At 41.3% G+C, this 21,210-nt stretch overlaps 1 protein-coding gene across 2 annotated transcripts in view; it reads left to right on the top strand.

Annotated features, from left to right (window-relative positions):
- The first annotated feature begins 4,513 nt into the window (after positions 1-4,513).
- The window catches only part of znf385b (zinc finger protein 385B), a 44,909-nt gene continuing 28,212 nt past the window's right edge, over positions 4,514-21,210 (top strand). Inside the window, exons 1-2 of one of the 2 annotated variants that reach the window (XM_034575003.1) lie at positions 4,514-4,778; positions 6,349-6,418. The gene's annotated coding sequence lies outside the window, so the exon portion shown is untranslated. The remainder of the gene's footprint in view (positions 4,779-6,348; positions 6,419-21,210) is intronic. The other variant, XM_034575004.1, reaches the window with a different exon arrangement.

Raw genomic sequence — 21,210 nt, 5'->3', positions numbered from 1 at the left:
ATTAAGTTAAGACCATACAACTTTAAAGACTTGATTTTGTGCATGGGACCATGTGTTTTATTGTAGGAGCAGATTATAGGATTCTTCCAAAATTAAGTTCCACTTTCTGATTAGGTTAAATTTATAAAGGGTTTATAAGCAAAAGATGACTTTATTCCTTTACCAGCTTCTGGAAATTCCTCCCTCACGATGCCACTTTACTTTACCTATTTAAACTCTTTAATCTAATAAACTGTTTAGCATCTTACCATCGGAAGTAAAACGTATAGTCTTTGAAATATAGTATAGACTTAACTCAATGTACTGTGTTACTTTCCACCCTGCTGCATACCACAGGTATGTACTGAGCATTTATCCTGTGCTTGTAAAGTCTCCTCAGTTTCAGGTTTTATCTCTTTGAACTGAAAAACCTAGGTTGTGTTTTGTTGACAGTAAACGTCTCCTGTGATGGTGTCGCCTCAGAATCTGCTGACGTGTGCACTTCACCGACATCTCCTCCGTGTCTGAGCTTTCTCACCTGCCTGGTTTTCTCCACGTGCTCCTGTGATTAGTGAGGTGGAAGTTAACTTTGGCTCCGTCTCTCTCTCCTACATTATCATGAGGTCGCTTCACCGCACACTAAAAGTCTGGGTCGCCGCTGACCTGAAAGAACAACTATGAATGTTGTGAGTCTCCCCTGTGACACACAGTGTTTTGTGGCGTTTCGACTGCATGAACAAGTGATTTGTGTCTGTAACTGTAACAAGACATGCATATAATATTAGTTATATAGTTATAATATAATTTGTGTATTTAGCTGCTGCTGTCCCTGATAAAACTCCCTATAGCTCCCCCAGCCACAGCTACTCGAAAGGTTCCTCCACCTAGGCCCAACAGTCCCGTTAAATTCTGCATCAAATCTGTAATGTTAGAAATATATAAACCGTTGATTCCCAACTGAATCCACATTATTTCAGCTACACATTGGTAGTTACAGGTTTGTAGCTCAAATTGTTATCGTACAGCAGCTGAAAGAAATGTTGACCCCCTTGGAAACCACAGATGGTTGTATAAATTAAACAAAGGAGGTTTAACGTGTGATAATTGAAATTCAGAGAAGGTACATTTGGACATAGCCAAGCTGTTTCCAGTCTTTATGCTAAGCTAAGCTAATTGACCATGGCTGTAGCATCAAACTGATCAGTTCTGTACAATGGCACAGGAGAGAGAAGGACTGCTCAACTTTAATTTATTACATGATCACATCTTGTCCATCCAGCCAGCCAGCCTTCCATCCATCCATTATCCATCCTTCCATCCATCCATTATCCATCCTTCCATCCATCCATTATCCTTCCTTCCATCCATCCTTCCATCCATTCTTCCATCCATCATCCATGATCCGTGATCCATCATCCATCATCCATCATCCATCCATCCATCCATCCATCCATCCAACCATCCATCATCCATCCATCCATCCATCCATCCATCTATCCATCCATTCATCATCCGTCCTTCCACCTATTCTTCCTTCCAACAGCAAGTGTGCACCAAACTTGTTTATTTATTCACTGTGTGTATGTTTGTTCTGGTTATTCCTGTCTTCAAGCTCCCAGCATACACCCACCCACACACCCACCCACTCACACACACACACACACACACACACACACACACACACACACACACACTCTCATGGCTGTATCCTTGTACAACCTTGATATGATGTTCAAGGTGAGAGGGGGAGATGCCTGCGTGTGTGTTAGTGCACGTTATGGGCATGTGTGAGTGTAAGTGGGTCGCTGCAGTACTCGACTCTGATTGGTTGGATGTCCTGAGCAGCAAAGGAGTCCAATTGGTCTGCTGCGGCAGCAAATGGAGGAACAGACCCATTGGGACCTTGGAGCTGCAATGAACTCTGGGAAACCGCAGCAAGGCCCAAATAGAGGATGGGGGTGGGGCTGGGTGTGCGTTAAGTAAAATGCTCATATCTAACACATGGGCCATGCAGCACCCTGTAAGATGGGCTTCATTATTGGAAACATACTGTTGAATACACCACACATTTTGTTTTATTGGCTGAATTTTGGGAAGTTGTTAATAAAATAATACAAGATATCAATAATTCATATTTTCTTTTGCCTAAATCCTGAGTTTAGTTATTTTCCTTACCTTTGGACTTGAATATTTCCAGCAGTGTAAACAAGAACTTCAGTACTGTAAATGTACAGTATATGAAAGTGTCAGACAATGAGAAGTGTTGTAAATTATAGGACGTGATTAACCATAATTCATTTGGACGTATGGAGTTGTGTTTGTGTCCATGTGATGAATCTAAGGCCCAACATTCTCTCTGTTTTAGCTCCAGTTTGGTCTCCACCTGCTTCTTTGTGTCTGTCTGCTGTTTGGTGCTGAGCGGCTCGTGCACAGCAGCTTGTTTCTCTACTGCAGACAAAAGTGATGCTACGAGAGCGGTGAGTTAACCAGAGCAAAAACATTGTGGCCAACAATCACTAAACTGAAAGACACTAAATTCAGATTATTCTCCGTAGGTTCGTAAATAAATCTGAAATTGTCTTGAATCAGAAACATTAAATTCTGTATTTGTTTTGTTGTCAATCAATCTTAGGAAAAACTGAAGCCTGACTGAAACAGGATTTTTGTAGTAGTATACAAGTCTATATTTCAGCGTTAATAAAAATATTTCAACAATGCTATAGCTGCAAAATGTATTTTCTACACATAAAATAAGATCTTTGCTGAAGTTTCCAATATTTGGTTTTCAAACTGCAGGAAATTATATTACAGTTGAAAAACAAACTAGAAACCTCTCTATCTTTATTTATTTAACATACAACCAAACAAACTAACTTTCGTCGATATATCATCCCGCAGATTCAGTCCAGTTATTATTTCCTGATGATTTCCTGAAACAGCTGGGTGACTGCATGGGTGCATTTGTTGGGGACAATATTTTCAGTTTGCAGATTAATCCTTATTTGGTGCGTTAATGGCAGCAGGACAGTGTTTGTGGGATTGGACCAAAGTGTGTGTGTCTGTGTGTTCATGAATGTGTGTGGACAGTGATGGAGCTCCGTGGCGCAGTGGAATTAGAAGATATATCAAACTTTGGCTGCAGAGAAAATGCCTGGTATGTTCAGATTATTGTTGGTACGAGTCACTCTATTTGTCGACAATTAGAAAAATGAAAAATATCACCAGACAGGAGTTTTCACCAGGCTTCAGGTTTCTTAAAGCTGAGAGAGAGAGAGAGAGAGAGAGAGAGAGAGAGAGAGAGAGAGAGAGAGAGAGAGAGAGACAAACAGAGATTTCTCTCTCAGAGCAGCAGTGTGAAATGTCTCAGCTCTCTGACATGATGTTACCCTCCGCCTGTCTGTCCGCCTGTCTACCTGTCCGCCTGTCTGTCTGTCTGTCTGTCTGTCTGTCTGTCCGCCTGTCTGTCTGTCTGTCTGTCTGTCTGTCTGAACTCTTCGACTGAAGAATCTATGAGTAATTGATAAATAAAATACATAAAAATGTGAATGTGTTGAAGGATATACTTTGAAATCACAGGCCAGATTTTTTTACTGTGTTTACAGACGCAATGTTAGAACTATCACTATTATTAGTATAGTATACTCTCTCCTCTCAAAATAACTGCAAAGAGACACAATGCGAGACAAAATGACCAAACACCAACTACAAACAAAAAGCAACAATTGTTTTATGTCTCTCTCTGTGGCTCTTGCTCTTATACAGGAGGTGTGGGGGTTGTTTATGTCTGTGTCTCATCATCTGCACAAAGCTGAGTTGAACTCACCTGATCCACAGCTCAGAGCTCATCAGTGCAGAACTGACTCAAGGAAACTGAAATGATCCTTTAACCTGACACCTGCGCACAGCTCGGACAGGTGAGTTGACAGTAAATACACACACGCACGCACACACACACACACACACACACACACACACACTGAACAGCCTCTGTGTGTGTGTGTGTTGCAGCCAGCATTTACAGTTTTAAATAGATTTTTATAGGTTTTTTTTGCCAACAAAAAACCTGGAAATGAATCAACCAGAACCTGGTGCTCACACACACACACACACACACACACACACACACACACACACACACACACACACACACACACACACACACACACACACACACACACACACGCGCACACACACACGCACACACACACATCCATCCATCCAACTGTGATTCTTTTATTTTTATTGGATGTAATTTAAGCTTCCTTCTCTGTCTCTCTCTCTTTAACTCCTTCTTCTTTCTCTCTGTCTCTCTCTCCTTATCTCTCTCTCTCTTTTTCTTTCTCTCCCTCTTTCTTCCTCTCTCTCTCCCAGCTGTCTTTCTCTCTCTTTTTTTTTCTTTCTCTCTCTGTCTCTCTCTCTTTTCTGTCTTTCGCTCTTTCCTCTCTCTCTCTGTCTCTCTCTGTTTGTGTGTGCGTGTTTTTGTGCGCGTGTTTGTGTGTGCGTGTGTGTGTGTGTGTGTGTGTGTGTGTGTGTGTGTGTGTGTGTGTGGCGCATGCGCCCTGCACCGCTCCTCTCGGTGCGTCGCAGGGCGCGCGGTTCTCTCCTCTGCTCCTCTCAGAGTTGATCAGTGGTTGATACCTGACGGATGATCGATGACCGATCAATCAAAGTCGCGCGCTGACCCACACACATATTGATCATCATTGGTCAGTGATCGGCTGCTGACAGAAGGTGTGAGCGGAGTTCAAAACCAACAGGACTCTACTTTCTTCATCCATCCATCTCCTCCTCCTACTCCGGTAAGTCACCTTCCTCCTCTTCCTCCTCTTCTCCTCCTGCTCCTTCACTTCTTCTCTCTTTTCTCCTGATGTGGTTGACGCTCTGGAAACAGACGGAGCTCCAGCAGCGGAACTCCACAGACGCACGACCGTCTGTCCGCTGCTTCTGCCCGGATCATCCCCAGCCTGCTCCTGCCACTCAGAGAAAAACCAGACTTACTTTTTAATGTCTGTCTGTCTTTATATTTGATCAGATCTGTGAGTCTGTACTTTGTGTCTCTGATGATCCAACATCAGTTTCTTCGGATGAATTTTACTGAGTCTTCCAGAAACAGCCAGCGATTTTTTTTCTCAAGTAAAAACACTGAAAATCACCGAGTTGGTAGAAAAAAAGAGCAATAACCTCAGTGTAGACATGTTACTGCAGTAAAAGTACACAGGTATTATCAGGGAAATGTACTGCTAAGTTTCAGCAAGGTTGTGGAGTGAATTTACTATCAGTATGTCTTTATTGTGCCCATTGGACAGAAACATTTAGCCAAGCATAAAAGAATAAATACAATATAAAAGACTTAATATAGCATTAAAATGCAAATTAAAAAAACTGCAGGATCTCTAATTTAGAATACATGATTTAAAAGGCCTCTGGCAGCTTCGACAAATGAATTTATGTATTTGTCCGTCATAAACTGAATCTGTTTAAGCAGAGATTGACTTTTTTAGTTGTTTTTTTAGTTGGTTGAGGTGGAGCTGAAATCTATTTTATATAATGACAATGATCATCTTCATTATGGAATAATATGCTGGTTTTTCGATTAATTAATTCATTGTAAGAAACTATAGTGAGGGATGTGACTTAGTTCAGTTCACTGTAATCTAAGAATTAAATCAAGAGGTTAAAACACAATGTGTATAGTTACATTACACTTCTGAAAAATACTCTATTACAAGTACATTTTCAGTAAGATATGTAATATTAGCAATTATCAGATTTTTGTGTAATGTATTTCAGTAATGAATCAGTAAAAAGTCCTTAAATGTATAAGGGTTTTAATATAAAAAGAAAACAATCAAGGAAAATACCGTAAAACGGTACTGAAACAGTGATGGAATATTCAGATCTTTAAATAAAAATACTCCAATAGTTAAAATACATAAATATTACCAGTAAAATGTACATTGAATATTAAAGGAAAATGTAGCGATGGTGCAGAAAAGTGGACACTCTAAGTGTTATGTTATATTATGTAATGATACTTGTGCAGTATTGTGTAAGTTAAGTGGAGCTAAATTTAACTATATACTTTTGGGTTGTTAAACATATATCAAGGAATCATACTTTTTAAGCTGATTTGGAGGTGGAAAGTAACAACATTTACTCGAGTACTATACTTAGTTACAAATCAGAGGTACTTTACTTGAAGATTTCACTATACACTCTACTAATATTTTACATATTAAAAAATATGATGAGCTGTAATGTTTGTTGTATTGTCAAAGATTAAATTAACTAAAGGTTTGTAGAATATATAAAAAACATTGCGGCCTCTGTGAAGCAACATATTTATGTTCACATTTACTCATTTGACAGATGCTTTTACCCAAAGTGACTTCCACCTGGAGGACCACACTAAAGCTTGAGTACAGGAGGAGACCCTGAAGTAAGTAGCCAGATCTGAAGTGTAGAAGATGGAGTAAAGAAGTCCACTGCATGCTGGGATGTTAGACGTGTTAGGAGAGGAGTCTGGAGGAGGTTTCTGAAGATGGATGCTCTTGATCTGACAGCATTTGCTTGTTGCACCGTCACACATGAGAACTGTCTGAACCGTGATTGGCTCGAGTGGCAAGGTCAGACGACATTACTTGTAATGGAGAATTTATTGGATTACTAGTTTATTTTAAGTAAAGGTTTGTTATTTTGCTTCCACCGCTGCACCAGCTTGTTCTTATTGACCTCTCTGTTTCACTCTGTGAATTTTATCATTTTTTTTCAGTTTATCTTATAGTTGCACATATAAATTGGATATAATTTGTCTATTAACAAATCCACATAAACCTAAACAGTAATTGTTTTGATAGTTTGAGTCACTTTTTCAAGCAAAAATCCAAACATAAGATGGTTCCCCATTCACAAACCGGAGGATCTGCTGCTTTTTATTGACTCACATCAAAGTAAATTTTGAACTGTTCATCAGACATGTGATGAGGTCACTATGGGCTGTAGGAAGTTGTGATGGGCATCTCGTAATGTGTTCTGTTCGTCTATTCACTGTGCAACAATCAGTTTCACATGGTTTGGTCTGATCTGTTTATTAATAAATTACATTATAAAACTGTAATGAAATATAAAACCTGTGTGGTTTTTTTTTTAATCAGGGCTGAGTTTGAGACATACAGACGGTTTAATCTCGTGTGTGTATTGAACATGCTTCATTATTGTCAGATAATCCGTTACAAAGCCCACACACACACACACACACACACACACACACACACACACACACACACACACACACACACACACACACACACACACACACACACACAATCCAAATCGTCCACAGTCGTTCTGTCTCTCTCTCTTTCTGTCATGGAGATGTTAATTTTCACTTAGGTGACGAAATGACAGACCCGTTCCTTTCCTTTTCCTTCCTTTCTTTTCTTCACTGCCCTAATTTTTCTCCACTTTCACTTGCCCCTGAAATACCTGCTCCTTTCTTCTCCTATACTTGCTCATCTACTTCTCTTATTTCCTTTCTCATCCCTTCCTTCTCTACCTCTACACCATTGCACCTTTATCCTCCTTTTCCTTTGTGACCTGAAAACTTGGTGCTGCCATCGCCCCAGTTGCCCATACTGCTCATACTGTATGAAATCCACCTCTACCGTTTGTTCGTTTGTACCTTCCTTCCTTCCTTCCTTCCTTCCTTCCTTCCTTCCTTCCTTCCTTCCTTCCTACCTAAGTTATGTCTCAGGCTTCTAAGAGTCTAATTAACACAAATCTACTTAATTAAAGCCGAAGAGGGAAACTGACAAGGGCACGTTCACACTGAGACAAACGTCCAATCAGAGGACAGAACCAGTCACCGGTCTGCTGTTAAACCATAACAACTAGTTAGTATTACCTGGTTATCAGTCTGCGTCTCTGTGAGAGTACCGGACAGTGGAAGGTGGAGTGAGGAGGTGAGGTGAAGTAAACAGGTGAATGCAGGTGAACACACTGACGCTGCAGCATCTGGTAAAAAACAGTTAAATCAGCACTAAAAACAACATACTAGATTGTTAACTAGTTGTTCGACCATCCTGACCTGCTGTTAAACCATGTTAACCTGCTGGTAGAGTGTATTAACCAGCTGCTGTTCTGTAGGAACAATATGTTAGGCCTAACTAACCTGCTGTTAAACAGTTTTAACTCAACCATATTAACCTGCTGTTGAATTTCATACCCACTACTACTCACTAGTTGTCAAACAATACTTACCTGTACTAACTTTATTTTAGACAATAACAAGCTTTTTAGGGACATTAGGACTAGTTAAACCTCTGTGTATTGTTTAACTACAGCCTGTTAGTTTACATTGTTCAGTACAGTAAAGATAAATGTATCCAACTGTAACACTGTTCTCCTCCACACAAATCAATTTTACCTATTTATAGAGCATGACAACATTACTAAACACAGTGTGTGTGTGTGTGTGTGCCAGGACTCCAGCAGTGGGCAGATTGAGAAGCAGCATGTTGTTACGTCAGGACAGATTACTTTGGAAAACCTACAGAGAAAACTCACTCTCACACATGCACACATGCACACACGCACACACACATGCGCACACACACACACACACACACACACACACACACACACACACACACACACACACACACACACACACACACACACACACACACACACACACACACACACACACGCACACACACACACACACAAGCTAGCAGAATTGTTGTTTCTTAATGTGTATGTGTGTGTGTGTGTGTGTGAGAGAGAGAGTGAGACATGAGCTCATTGTAACATCTTTATTGCAGTTCTGTTAAAAGAGGTGGAACATTATTGTCTATTTAATTAATAGAGGCAGAAACCTCCTGCATCGTTGGCCTGATGAGTTTACCGTTCACAGCAGCCACAGTTTATCACAGGTAGAACCTATTTCTGGTGCTTGCTCTGCGATTTTGTTGTTGACACACTCTACTTGTGTTAACAACTGTGTATAACACCTGTACTTTCACCCAGAGGTGTCACTGTAGCAGTAATACTCAGAGTACTGCAGTGTGTGGAGTACTGTATGTGCGAGTGTGTGTGTGTGGCAGTAGGTGCCGTCTACAGTACAGAGCACTAACAGGTACCCACCCCTCATTACTCCCATTCTGTCTGCTGTGATTTATGGAGCTACCTGTGTGTGCGTGTGTGTGTGTGTGTGTGTGTGTGTGTGTGTGTGTGTGTGTGTGTGCAGCTGCTCCCCGTGTTCTCAGGAACTATTAATTACTTTCCCATCATGTGACAAAGAGGAAGTGATGACTTTAATGAAATGTGATTGGATGATTATCATCAAAAACACAATTATTGGCCCTTCGGCGATCTGAGAGAGAGAGAGAGAGAGAGAGAGAGAGAGAGAGAGAGAGAGAGAGAGAGAGAGAAAAAAAGTCGACTATGAGTGTGTAAAAGACAAAGTGTGTGTAAATAGGACGGCAGTGATGAAGTGTTTCCTTACGACTCATGTCTCTGAGGTATTACACACACACACACAAACAAACACACACACACACACACACACACACACACACACACACACACACACACACACACACACACACACTGAGGTTGTGAAGGTCACACTGACACACATACACACACACTTAAACTGTGTCATCAGTTGGGAGGCCGCAGGAAGTTGGAGTTGAACCTGTGAGGCAGCAGACACTCAGACCACGATGTCTCCTACAAATTACACTTCTATACAACTAAACACCAAATATGTTTGACAGGAAATGTGCTGTAAATATAATCTTCATTTTTAATAACATGAAGCGCTATTTTTACATCAGTTACATCAGAGATCAGGGTTCTCATCTAGAGTCCTGTCTGTGGTTTAGGCAACAGAAGAGCTTTGTAAAGGTGAGAGAAAGATGGTGGTTGGGGTTAGAATTAAAACTTGAAACAAAGTGCATGATGTTTCCCTGATCTGAGTACAATAAAAAAATAACAATGCTGTATTCATTACGCATGGACCTTCAACTGCAAAATCAGATATTAAGGTGGCAAATAAACAGGTTTTCTGTGACTTAAACTCCGGAAAACATTCAGAAAAGGTCCAGAACATTCAGACGAGGGGTGACGACCAAAGGCAGGACATGACGTATAAATTATGCTGCAGAAATTACATTTTTGTTTTTGCTTGAATGTATTTTGCTCGTCGTCTCTCCAGGTTGGCATCTTTGTCTGCATCTTGTATGTGTATGGCTCCTCTTTTTCTCATCCTGAGATATTTGTATTCTTAAAGTTTTTTGCGCCTGACTTGTTTTAGAAACGACATCTTGCTCGCTGTGGATTTTTTCCGCACATATTCTTAATCGTATTCTCACACGGACTCACTCGATCAATGTCCAGAGCAACTGACTGAGACATCAGGAAAACCTCCAGAGTTCAGTGCAGGTCTGAAAGCAGCTTTAGAGACTAGGCTGGTTATTTTTCAGTCCATACAGGAACAAATGATCCAGAGTGAAAATATGTTAAATCTCTTCTCCTCCATCTGGTGTTCATCACAACCAATGATTTTCTTGGGGGGGGGGGGGGGGGGGGGGGGGGGCTGTGAGAGATGTGGGTACAGAGTGTGTGCACAGAGGACCAGAGACGTAAAGAAAAGGATTTGCTGTCAGATGCTGCTCAGCTTAGCTCTGACATGACTCAGATGTTGAGTCAGAGAGACAGTTCCTGCGTGTCAGCAGGAAAAATGACAAGAAACATCAAGCCTGTCAAACCGAGTCACACAGAAAACTAAGTTTCACAGAAACTTCACTCTGTATGATCCCCCAGCCCCGTCCTCATGTGGTGTCACTCTGTCGGCTTCAGTTTGTCTAAAAGAGACCAGAAACTAATCAGTGTGTCCACCTGCTCAGCAAGGTGTGTGTTTCTGTGCGTTTGTCTCGTGTTCCTTCTTCCATTAGTTGAGTGGAACGGCTGTTGAATGTTTGATGAGTCAGCATGTTGAGAAGGAAGTGATGTCACAGTGGGGCTCTCGCCTTTCGGGCCAGGTTAATGCTTCAGAGTCCTCATCTTCTCCTGTGAATACCGATCACCACGTTCTGGGGGCTGATGTTTAGCAGCCATGTTGTTTACCACGCTTAACTTTCAGCACGTCAACATGTTTACTCGTGCCGCTGAGGCTGATGGAAATGTCTTTAGCTTTGCACATATTTGGTTTTGGAAGAAATAACATTTTGAAGGTGCTAGATAACTCTAAAGTCAGAAGATCACGTTACATCAGTGTGATTAGGTTTCTTCCTGAAGGGGACAATAATGCCTTGACCAAATTTCCAACAGTTGAGATAATTCAGAGTGGATAAAGACACAGATGGGACAGTCAGGGCTCTCATCTAGTTATTGCAGCCAGATTTTGTTACATTAAGGGGATATGGACTCGGGTTGTTATCGTTCCCTGAAATCAAATCACCGTACAGTCCCCGAGCACTTTATTAGAAACATGTGCACACCTGCTTATTCATGCAAAAGGCCTTTTATAACTGCAGCAGCATTTTAAAGCATCACAGCAGGAAATAACAAAATGAACGATGGCTGAATTGCATTTATTACCATTTGCGTCTCAAACAGAATAAATGAATTTGATACTGAGTTCATTGAACTTCAATGGCCTCCTTGCTCTCCAGAGGTGAAGACAACAGAACTCTTGGGATGTGAGATCTGCAGCCTGAATGTGCAGCTGATGAATCGGCAGTAATGATGTCATGTGTTCATGTCAACATGGAGCAGTCTCTAATATCTCGAGGAATCTACGTCCCAAGGAAGTGAGGCTGTGTTTAGAGCAGAAGGAGGAACTACCCAGTATTAGTATGCTGCATGTGTGAAGATAGTTGGTCACGTGTGTAAAGATGGACGACATGACGGCTCCCCAAAGCATCTTGATCGCTCCTTGGAGGCTGGCTGCAGCACAAGTCATTAACCCTGTATCATCCATGTTAGTGGGTGGGACATGGAGCCCACTAAAGAGTCAAAGTACACGTCAACCAAATTTTTCTCAAAGATGGTTTCTGTCGTTCTAGGTGTCACACTGATGTATGTCCAAGAGTTAATTTTTCCGATAAGTTCGGTTAGAATTTGTTATTTGATGCTATATTTATATATAGATATATAGATAGATAAGGATTTACAGCTGAGACTGATTCACGATTGGTCAAGCGTGTGTGTCGGCATGACCTCGATACCACAGCTTCATCCCCAGATCGTTATACTGCTCGGACTCTGGCTCCAAATGGTATCAATGCAAGATGGCAGCGTTCCTGTCCGTGATATTTGGCTTCATTTCTGGATAGTGGGAAGAAATGGAGACACGTCGTCCATCTTTATGTCCAGTCTACGGAATGTATTTGCTCGGGCTGGGTCTGGTTCAAGGGCAACACACATAGGCCATTGTGTCGGGTCACATGTTCAACAGGAACATCTCAAGGACACTTCAGGCTACCCCTCAATTCATGTCTCTAGGGTGTCAAATTAATTTAAATCATCCAAACATTTTGCCCGAGCATTAGACTCAACAGTGACATTAATGTCCTGTATCAGAAAACACTAAAGCTACTTTATCTGCGTCATACTGAACATGTTTTCTCACCTGAGGAACAGATGTCTCTAACTACGACTCTACAAGCGTTGTCTTTTCTTTCATTTTTATTGCTATGATGCAAGGACTGTGGGTCTGCACATTTTTCATTTTTGACAATAAGATTCTTATTATCTATTGTGACGATAAGAGATAAGAGACGACATGCTATAACAGTATTGAAGGTACGATGGCACAGACACAGTCCATAAAACAAGTGCTGCTTCTCTTGAAAACGTATTGACGCTGCGAAATTAGCTAAATGTTGTATCACGACGGGGTGACGCTTCTCGTTTTGCACCAGTTCATGGTCTTACACAGAAAACAGTGGGTGTTACTGTTTTAAAATGCTTCATATGCTGCTTGTGTGCGTTGCTCTTTAAAGTGCAGCAGATCCAGGCTTTTGTTGGACCCAGATTTTGAGTTCCTGCGATCACACTGCAGCTGCAGACATGAACTAAATAATACATCCATACATTCATACAACTTCTTCACCTGCTGGACCTGCTCAGGGCCTCTGGGTGCTGGAGCCTTTCTCAGCATACACAGGGCCAGACATGGAGCATTAGAGCCAGGTTATTCTGGACTATACATATATTATCTATTTTAGCACATACAAGTAGTGTGTTAGGTCTGTATTGTCAGCGGACTGATGTATACACACACACACACACACAGAGTCACAGCGATGTCAGCGGTCAAATTAATTCAGTGTTTTTCTGATAGTCACTTCAAGGGAGGGGACGGAGTCAGTAGATGTTCAGAAGAATGTGAGTGGTAATCTCTATTATTAGACCACAGATTATGCCAACTGAGCTACCACACACACACACACACACACACACACACACACACACACACACACACACACACACACACACACACACACACACACACACACACACACACACACACACTTATCTGTGGATTATAATCCCAATCCCGCAATCCCCCTCTGGATCAACCAATCATGTCCCATCAAATCCTGCACAGCCTGCTGGGTAACCTACATGCAGTGGGTTATATACATGTTTGTGTGTACTTGTATGGCTTCACATAGTGAGGACCAGTTTGAGTTGTAGACATTATGTAAGGACATGATTAAAATTAGAGTAAGGGACTGGTGGAAGTCCTCACAAAGATAGAAATAGTATATCTCTCTGTGTGTGTGTGTGTGTGTGTGTGTTTGTGTGTGTGTGTGTGTGTGTGTGTGTGTGTGTGTGTGTTTGTGTGTGTGTGTGTGTGTGTGTGTGTGTGTGTGTGTGTGTGTGTGTGTGTGTGTGTGTGTGTGTGTGTGTGTGTGTGTGTGTGGGTTAATCCCCAGCAGTCTCTAAAAGACGAACATCTGGTTTATCTCAGTGATTCTGAAGCTTCCTGTTTCAGGCAGGAAACAGAATAAGTTACAAACATTATCTTTATATATATATATATATATATATATATATATAAAAGGCATATATATGCCTTCTTCAGATCCCAATAATGTTGCATTTATATTTTCATACTTCTCGTGAACCTGCTTGTTTGGAATGGGCTGGTTTCTTGGTCTGTGGTGATGCTAGTTGCAGTTTTCTTTCTGAAGCTGTAAACGTGACCAGTACGAGTTGAGTTGCTGCAAGTAAAGAGCTTCATTCAGCATTAAGACTGGAGACAGGGGGTTGGTTCTGTCCAACGTTTAAAAATCCAGCACATTTATAGCAGGATTTTCTCTTGGTTTAGCACAGTGACTTCCTGAAGTGTCCACTAATTACATGGCAACTTCATGAGATGACACCACTCCCAAGATGCCAAGAAGACGCCATAAAGCCTTTTAAAAACCACAGTGTTGGTTTTTTGTGCAAATTGAAAAGAAACAGAGAGGTAACGTCTTAATTAGTGAACTTCAGAGGTGCTGGTTGGTGGGATTTACAGCTGTTTCCCCTTTTTATTCTGTCTTCATGTAAAACTAACTTATCTCCTGCCTGCAGCTTCATATTTACTGGAACACACATTTAACATTTAACTCTCGGCAAGAAGGCAAATAAGAGCATTTCCCCAAAAAGTTCAACAAATCCTATAAGTGTGTGGATGGTGCAAAGAAAGGTCAGCGCTGGAATCTGAATTATCAACAATGGAGCAAAATGGAGTTTGAAGAGAAACTAATCTGAGACCGCTGCTGCTTCTCCTTCTATGATCTCAGCAATACCAATAATCCTCAATATGCAACTTTAAATTGACTCTGAACTTCATTCACGTATTAATGCAGATGAATCAGTTCTATTTACTTTGAATACAACATCAAAGCAACAGAGAAACTGTTAAAGCTGTGTGGACAGGTTTTGGTAAATCAGACATTTTGCAGATTTTTAAAGTGAAAAATAGTGAATACATGTCCCTAACAGACCTCACAGCTTGCAAACACTTTGTGTATCCAGCTAAGAGTCTTGATTTAATAATTGTCCTGCAGATCACTTCAACTTTGGAGACATCTTTACTCTGTCTTGCACACACAGCAGGTTTTAGATCTTCCCATAGATTTCCAGTCATGTTTAAATTACACAACTCTGAGATCTGAAGCAAAAGTTTGAGTTTTTGTTTCTCGAGGTCATTCATGATAGATTTGGTGCCTGCCCTTTTTTCAGTTTCACGTTCTTGACGGACTGCAGGATATTTCCGTCCAAAATCTGTTTGTATTTGGTCAAATCCATTCTTCCCTGTATCTGTGCAGTGTTCCTCTGCCACTGGCTGCCACATATGCCCAAAGCAGAATATTTCCACCTCCACACTTGCAGAGGTGGTAACCAGGTACTGACAAAGAAGGGTTCCTTTTTGCATGTCCCACAATTTCTTCCCTGTTTTTTCAGTGCATTGACATTTAAAGAAAGGCTCATTTAAACGTGTGTTTGCTGCAGAGGTTGTATTGACTTCTTTCACTTAAAAAATCAACATGCGTGTCATTTGACTGCCCCGACGTTTGCATGCAGCTGTAAATGTTTTCTTCTTTGTCTTTGAGTTCAGTGTCAGGAACCCGGAGGTGGTTCATTAGTGTCACGTCCCCTCAGGTCTGATCTTTTATCAGCTGCGTCAGTGAAACGGTTCAGTCCTGGATTTTAGTGCGAAAGCCGAGTTTCACCTTGAACAGAAAGTGTCAGGTCCTGATGGAGCAGAGCGGCTATTTAAAGACAGAGCAGGAGTCACAGTGTCCTGAAGTGAAGGTTGGACAGACAGAATCACCTCACGGTGTGTGTGTGTGTGTGTGTGTGTGTGTGTGTGTGTGTGTGTGTGTGTGTGTGTGTGTGTGTGTGTGTGTGTGTGTGTGTGTGTGTGTGTGTGTGTGTGTGTGTGTGTGTGTATGTGTAAACTGCGGTATGTAAACCATACAACATGATGTCAGCTGTGCACATGAGAGGATTAGATTTTACACAAACACGCTCACTTTCTGAGCGCGATGCAAATGAAATCCTTGCTTCTGTAAAACTGTTTCTGTTCATGCTGAGAGCAACAGACTGCATTCAAACACTCATTAGTAACTAGAATGGTACTAGAGCACAAACCTCCAATACTACACAACTGTGTAGCTCTTATAATAGAAAAATAAAAGGGGAGAGGAACTAGTCTGATAAGTTGCACCAAATTGTACAAAGTCTTAGATCTCAACATTATAAATATGTTAGATTTTTTACATCAATTCTATGTTAAAAAATACTGTGTACCTGGAAATGTTAAGGGCAATTATCTAAATTTATTGATCTGCAGATTTGACTAGATCCAATAAGAGAATTTAAAAGTTCCCCATCCTTCCACCAATCTTGGTACAAATCAGTTCAGTGAAAATCCTGCTCACAAACCACCTTGGGGCTGAGGAGGTAAAGAGGGTCCCCCTAAAACCAGAAGGTCGGTTCCATCCCCGGCTCCTCTGTTCTGCATGTGTTAGTGTCCTTGGGCAAGATACTGAACCTCAAATTGCCCCGACGGCTGCTGACAGTGTGTGAATGGTGTGTGATTAAAAAGCGTTATGCGCATAGAAGCGCTGTGTGAATGTGCGTGTGTGAATGGTTGAATGTGACTTTCACTTTTAAGAGCCTTGAGTGGTTGATAGGACTGGAAAAGCTTTATATAATTTAAATACTGTGTATTTACCATTTCCTATTACTATTAACTACATGTGGATGGATGCATTCTCTTTATTTGGAGCTTGTTTTTTCTGTATCGTCATGTATCCCAGAGATCAGACAAACTGCCATGTTCATCTTTGACTCTGACCTGGTTTAGTTCAGGTTCACTGAACAACAACAGGAACATGTGAGTTGGTCGGTAGCTGTGTCAAGAGCGAGCCAGGACAAATAACGTCCCGTCAAACTTTTATGCCCTGAATTCAGTCTGTCAGGTGGGCCATCCTCCCGACTAAAGAAACCCAGTGTTTTATTACAGTCAGGCCTTTGGCCTCAGATGATGCCTCACCCTGCCATTAGTGCTGTTTATTTCTATCCTGTTTTGTGCTTATTACTTTTGTCCCCACAGACATATGTAAAGTGTCCTTGGGTCTCTTGAAAGGCGCAATATAAATTCACACTATTATTATTATTATTATTAATATTATTATGATTATTTGTGGGCTCAGGTCAGAGCTGCATAAGTTTAGATTTTGAAATTGGAAATTAAATGGTTTTGCCAACATTTTTACTTGTGGTAAAAGGTTGGAGGTCAGACACAACCCGAGAGGGAGAAACATCCTCAAATAGAAAAACACTGATGTATCTGTAAGGAAATTGCTTCATTAAATCAAGATTTGTTTTTATTTACTTATCAATTCTAAAGATGATTGCTTTATGGGAAGAATGAGACAATTAGACAATATTTTCTTGGTTGGACCACTCTCTGCAGAAATATATCAACGTGTAAATAATAAACTGGTGTTTTTCACCAGGATCTGAGATTACTGCAGGGACGAACACACAAACATCAAACTGGATCGAGTAGTTGTTGCAGCATCTCTGCTGCTGCTGGCCACTGCTTTGTTCACTGTGTGTGTGTGTGTGTGTGTGTGTGTGTGTGTGTGTGTGTGTGTGTGTGTGTGTGTGTGTGTGTGTGTGTGTGTGTGTGTGTGTGTGTGTGTGTGTGTGTGTGTGTTTCTTTGACCACTGCCATTACCAGCTATTGGCCTTAGGGTGAGAGACAGCCACTCTAAGACCTCTCTCTCTGTCTTGTTACATCTCCATTAGTTTCTTTGTCCTGTCGTCCCCTCAGGTTAGTGTGTGTGTGTGTTTAAGTGCATGTGTATAAATGTGTTTGTGCGTGTCTGTGTGTTTGCATGTGTGTGTGTCTGTGTTGTGCAATCTCTCTCGGGCAAAAGAGACATACATTAGTGACCCCTCTCAGTGTCGCCTTCCCTTCATCTTTACACAAGCAGGATTCAGGGATTTCTCCTCGTTCGTTCGCTCACTGACATCAAAACAGCGTGTGATCAAGAAAACATAACATTTGACATTATACTGAATCTGATTGTGAAAACAATGGTTGGTAAAAGCCTCCATTCCCATCTGAACAATCACACACTGCAGTCGCCTGTTAGTTCCTGAAAAGCTGACATACATCCCAGTCATAAAAGGTTTGGCCCCAAACTATAGTCACATTGTGTTAATGGTTGCACATGATGGTGAGTGGAGGTGGCAGTGGTTAGATTCTTTATTTTTCTACATTAAAATAGATCTGCTCTGTTAATAAATGTATTTTCCTTTCGAGGTAAATATAAATAAATAAATAAATGAATTCATTATTATGTTTCCCAAAGTTATCAGTGTCATTTCATATTTTGGATTTTCCTAGTGTGTCTTGTTTGTGCATCTACCAGCGGGTGTGATGTTGGGCGTTCACCTATGCAGACGACAAACTCATCTGCACAAACCATTCAAAACATTAAAAGAAATTGTTCAACATTTTAATAACAAGAGTTTTTGCTTTTCCTTAAGGGTTAGATGAGAAGATTGAACCAGCTGCTAGTTAGCGTAGCTTAGCATAAACACTGAAAACGGACATGAATATCTGTTTTTACACTTTGCTTAAAGTATATGTCCCAACATGTTATATTATTAAGTTTACTACCAAAACCAAGGAGATTATGCTTTCATCTCCTTTGTTATTTTACAGGATTACGCAATGACTACTCATATGATTTCCATGAAATGTTTGTGGAGGAGTGGGATATGACCCAAAACAGAACCCATTGAGTTGAGTGGAGTGGATCTACTTCTCTTTAATGCCTTTCAAAACTTAGCTGCAAAACGGTAAAAGTTGTGAACAGGCCAGTAGAAGTGCTCGCTCAGGTCACATGAGCCTCGTGGTCAGTCAGGGGTCTCACTCCTCTGGGTTTGGTTTCTCCCTCTAGCGGCACAGACTGAGATTCGTACTGTGAGAGAGATGATGTGTCTCAGCAGGTATTGACTTTAAAGACATGGAGACGACATTAAAACTCAGCGAGTCTCTTTGGAGGGTTAGAAACTTCTTCAGCTCATTGTGAAGCACTGACCTGCTTCATCTCACAGAAGAAAATATGTCTGCTTTTCCTCTTCAGTCAGGAATCACATTGTTGTGTGTTAGTGTGTGTTTGTGTGTGTGTGTGTGTGTATGTGTGTGCGATTATAACCCACAGCTGGCCTCTCTGATTACTGACTGCCTGGTCAGCCTGGATTAGACTCTTCCACACACACACACACACACACACACACACACACACACACACACACACACACACACACACACACACACACACACACACACACACACACACACACACACACACACACACACACACACACACACACACACATTACAACAGAAAAGGTAAATGCTCATATTTCATTTCACTTTGATGCAGTTCACCGACTTGCTCTTTCTTTGTCTGCATCTTAATCTGCAGTATATGCGTGTGTGTTAACCAGAGTGTGTGTGTATGTATGTGTGTGTTGTGTAATTCCTAGCTCAATAGAGCAGATATATTTAATCCTCTCCTTGTTAAAGCTGATGTCAGCATCAGCTGGCTCTCTTTCTCTCTCTCTCTGTGTGTGTGTGTGTGTGTGTGTGTGTGTGTGTGTGTGTGTGTGTGTGTTTTGTAGCTAATTCATCACAGTGGCAGATTAACCAGCTGTCTGCAGAACATAAAGTTGAGTACTAACAACCAGCTGGAAGAGAGAGAGAGACAGGTGATGTGAAGCAGCACAGTCTGGATAACTCAATGATTCTAAAGGTTTATATTTATGATCATCACTTACAGATAGGTCACCTTCATTACACAGTTTCACACAATTTCACTTCAGTTCCCATGAGCCTCAGGTGAAATTGGCACGAACCTGGCTGTAGATCAATGCTTTGTGAAGTTCCAGCACCACTGACGAGTAGCAGACTTCAATAACTTCAAAAGCGTTGAACTGCAGCCAGGTTCAACACTTTTTTGGGTCCCCTGGAATCATTTCCGGCGTCGTTTTCACTATTTGGAGCGGGTTTCTGTATTTGCATGTGTTGTGACTTTTTGCGGCACGTCTGTCGTCAAATTAAATGAAGCTGTTTTCTTAATTTCCATGTGTTTCTTCTATTTGCATGTGTTTCGCACATGCACATAAATAACGGTTGAGCCTGCAGCGTGTGAACAGTGTGTGATAAATAAAAAAGTGTTGTGTTATGAATTGGTGAATGCACTGTCAAACATTTTGAGTCGGTGGTAAGACTAGAAAAGCTCTATATAAAAACAGTCCATACACCACTTAGTGTTAGTGTGCATTTGAGGTGTTCAGGGGAAATCAGTGAATTTAAACAACAGAAAATAACTCAGGTTGCTCTCTCCCCCTCTCGACCCGGCCTGGCTGCACATTAGACACACAGCCCCACCACCACAAGTAAATTCTCAACCTGGGGGAAATTCTTGGAGAATAAGTGCCATCAGCATTTTTTCCTTTTGTCCATTTCACAAAATCCCACATTTGCCTCAGAAAGCTGAAATATTAGCCAGTTAGCAAAGCTGCTTCAACTGCTGTATCCATGTGGATACTAGAGACGTGGAGACCTTGGTCTTTTCCTCAGTGCAGCTCTTATGGCCGCCAGCAGCTGCTGTAACATCACATTCAAATAAAAACTTCTAAAATAGCTTCTTCTGTGTTATTGCTCAGTCGTGTATCATCAATAAGATAATGAGCTCATTTAAATCTGATTCAAATCCCTGAAGTGAATTTAATACAGCATATACAGTAGTGATGTCTGTAAGTCAGGGCAGTAAAGCAATCTGAATGTGTGTGTGTGTGTGTGTGTGTGTGTGTGTGTGTGTGTGTGTGTGTGTGTGTGTGTGTGTGTGTGTGTGTGTGTGTGTGTGTGTGTGTCTGTCTGTGTGTCCTGTCAGATGTCATGTGACTTGGCAGCGCTGACAGGACAACAGATGGACACAGTCATAGACTGACCTATACGCACACACACACACACACACACACACACACACACACACACACACACACGTACGTCATCTGCTCTTACTCATTACCTCATCACTCTCCCTGTGAGCGTTTGATGCTTCACACTCTGCATCTGGTGTCATTCAGTTACTGTGTTTATGTGAATGTTCACAGTCACCTGTACATCAACGC

The sequence above is a fragment of the Hippoglossus hippoglossus genome, chromosome 21 (genome assembly GCF_009819705.1).
Source record: "Hippoglossus hippoglossus isolate fHipHip1 chromosome 21, fHipHip1.pri, whole genome shotgun sequence".
NCBI classification, from domain to species: domain Eukaryota; kingdom Metazoa; phylum Chordata; class Actinopteri; order Pleuronectiformes; family Pleuronectidae; genus Hippoglossus; species Hippoglossus hippoglossus.
Note: the sequence above shows the minus strand (reverse complement) of the source record. Positions and strands in the feature narration are given on the sequence as shown.